We start from the raw sequence: 3342 nt of genomic DNA, 5'->3' as shown, positions 1-3342 counted from the left end.
GACGTTCTCGTCACGAAGTTACAAAGTACTAATTAAAAACGCCAACTACATTTAAAATTAGATTTTAATTAAAAGATTATCGGTTCATACAGAGATTATTATTTTAGAACTAGCTACGTTGCCCGGTTTACCTTGAGAATAAGAATTGTGTCAAGTGACATATATTCAACAATCAGGTTTAAATAAAAGGGGGGAAAAAAAGAAAAAAAAAACGTCATGCAAAATTTTCCTTTCAAACAATGACTACAGATATTAAAATACTTTTAAGAAATTAAAATGCGAAAGATGAATTTTAAAAGCGTAACCACGGAAACACGAAATAAAATAAGCTTAAGAAATTAAATGCAAAATAAGGAAAGAAACAATGGATTCAGAAAGCGTAACCGTGTGAAACGCGAAAAGAAAATGGTTAACAGCTTGAATGAAGATGACATTTTTCGAACCTTAGTGCCTAAATTTCAGTTAAGCCTAAACAAATTTGAGTAAAAACGTAAATAACTCCCGCCGTAATTAAGTTAGAGCATTGAAACAAATTGCGTAGAACGTGGGAAGTTCTACTCTTTCCAACGATATATAATATTAATATATGCAAGTAATTTTTCATCCCCATATTCAGGAATTTATGTGAAATTTAGGCCTAAATTGGAATAAAAAAAAGAACTATTCATCGATTTTTTTTCGAACTGGTTTGCAAACTTTTCAGAATTTAAAGGAACAAACTGAAAATTTCAGCGAAATCGGTCGGGTAGTTCTCGAATTTCGCGAGTTCAAACCCACAGACGCTTTTCGGAGACTTCATTTTATACTATGTAGAGATTTGATTGTTACAAATTGAGACATTTTTTCATTTTTGGTCCAAGTTGTAGGTGCTTAAATTCAGGGATGTGGAGTCGGAGTCGTGGGGTTAGACTCGAAACCGGAATCGAAGGTTTAAAATTAATTCCAAGAGTCGAGTAGGAGTCGAAGAATTCTAAAATTCTCTGAGTTAGAGTTGGAACCCGAGTCATTTTCTATCCGACTCTCCATCCTTGCTCTAATATCAGATAGGTTTTCCCTAATGTTTTTGTCAAATTTAAGTTTTTTAACTGCTTCCAGGTCCAAAACACAATGCAATAGTAAAAATCAAGATACATTTTTCTAGCAAATTGTCGAAACTTACCCGGATATTCACCAATGTTGACGAAGTCCCTATCCGGTCGCCTAGGAAACTGTCCGGAATTTCTTTGGCTATTAATGAGCAGTAGTTGATAACCGATAATCACAAAAAATACTTTTAAGCAGTTAGCAAATAAACCTTGGAGCATTTCAGTGTAGATCTGAAAGAAAATGGAACGAAAGTCAATGTACGTATGCAAGAATGCAAGAGCTAAAATTTACTCATGAAATTAAATTATCAAAATCACCTACACATTTGAGAAGAATACGAGACGTTTAATAAGGCTTTGGGCCTTCTTTGGCATTTTAAACGGCTTAAACTCATCCGAAAATAGAATGGTGCAAATCATAATTCATCAGCATTTTTTCTTAGAATTCAAGACAATTAACTTTAACTCAATAGCACGTTTCTATAAAAAAGCAAAATATTGCCATAATTCTACTCGTTTTAACTTATGCCTATAGAACCAGCAAAAAATCTCTCTCGATTATATAAACTGTTAAAAACTCCGATAGAAACCCTGAATTCTATGAAAGTGCTTTGACAGAATCTGATGCAAATTTACAGCTAGTTTTATGTACACTATACTATTTTTGATAAAATCTGCATAAATCTCCCAAAACTTGATGATCAGTCTTTTAGAATCTTTAAAAATGTCTTCCTTTGATCCATTAAAATTCTTGGATAGGCTACAGAAAATTTTATTCTCATCGCATAAGCACTTCTGAATAGAATGTGCGGAAAATGTTTTTTAACTCCATGGGGAAAAGTTTCATAATACAACTAAATATATTGATTCAATAAATGCTGAAATCTATAGAAAACATCTCTTACAGTCTAACCACGGATTGTATGGAATTGGCAAACGTCCAGTTAAGACAAGTTCTTCTGAATGAAGGGAAAAGTAAAAATTTGATGCCCATGTTCTACTCATTTGAATGAGACTCTGAATAATTTAAAGGCTAACATACATCTACAAAAGCTGACATCCCTAAAAACTAATAGATGCGTCCATTTCCTCCTGTATACCAGATGTTTGCCTTTCCATACACTTCGTGGTCAGACAGTAACTTCATCCATTATTGTTCGATCGTAAGTTCAGTAAAAATTACAAACACTCTAAAACAAATGCATTTTATAGTAACATTTTTATAAATACAGTCAGACCTCGATATAGGATCATCCGCTTATAAGTTCACCCCGCATATAAAGTCACTTTTCTCAAGTCTCGGCTCACTGAATAGGAATTCTATGTCATATATTATCGGATATATGGTCAGATCATAATACATTAATCGCTTATAAGGTCACTTTTGTCAGATTTCTTTGAATGATTTCAGTGCCTAACAGATTCACTTCCAAGAATTTACCGCGATATACGATCCTTAAAAAGTGAAAAGTCGTTTTTCCTATTAACGTAGCATGTAATGCACAGAATGCAGTAGCAAGTGAGCATTACGACAGTGATACTAAAATATGAAGCAGTAATGCAGGCACTCAGCGTGTACATATTGCACTCATTTACCAGTCATGAGAAGCTGAAGAAATTTTCAGAAAATAATTAGAAACCATAGTGCTTAAATTAAAGAAAAAACACATTAGTCCTGTATTAATGATAATTTTAAGTAAGGTAAGTTGCACATCAGTTGTTTGCTTGGGGATATTTGAATGCAGCTTTACTATAAATGAAAGTTTTAGAAAATCATTTCAAAATGTCTTATTCATTCCAAAAATTTTAATTGGTTCAAAAATTTTGAAAAGAATTAATGAATTACATGTTTATTTATCAATGAATATATATGAATCGGTTATAAGGTTAACCCGCTTATAATGTCAGTTTCGTAAAGTCCCGAGGGGTGACCTTATATCGAGGTCCGACTGTATCTCTAATTTCCTGAACTTAAATAACATCTGCAGAAAACTCCCTTTTCCTTTAAAACAATTCATACTTAGATCTCTCCTTTAATTACATTTATATTCCATGGCAGAATCTGAAAAAAGTATCTCAAAATTCCTTAAATCTCCATTCACAGAATTTGCAGAAATTTTCCGGAAACAACCACTTTGACATAAAATCCAATTTGAAATAATACATGGATACCAAAATCTTCCTTACACTAATAAGCATCCGATCGCATCTGCAGAAAATTCTCAATTCTTATAGTATAAAAGTTCTTTGGCAAAAT

The sequence above is a fragment of the Uloborus diversus genome, chromosome 6, assembly GCF_026930045.1.
Source record: "Uloborus diversus isolate 005 chromosome 6, Udiv.v.3.1, whole genome shotgun sequence".
Taxonomy (NCBI): domain Eukaryota; kingdom Metazoa; phylum Arthropoda; class Arachnida; order Araneae; family Uloboridae; genus Uloborus; species Uloborus diversus.
The sequence above is the reverse complement of the archived record's forward strand: the minus strand, read 5'-3'. Positions refer to the sequence as shown.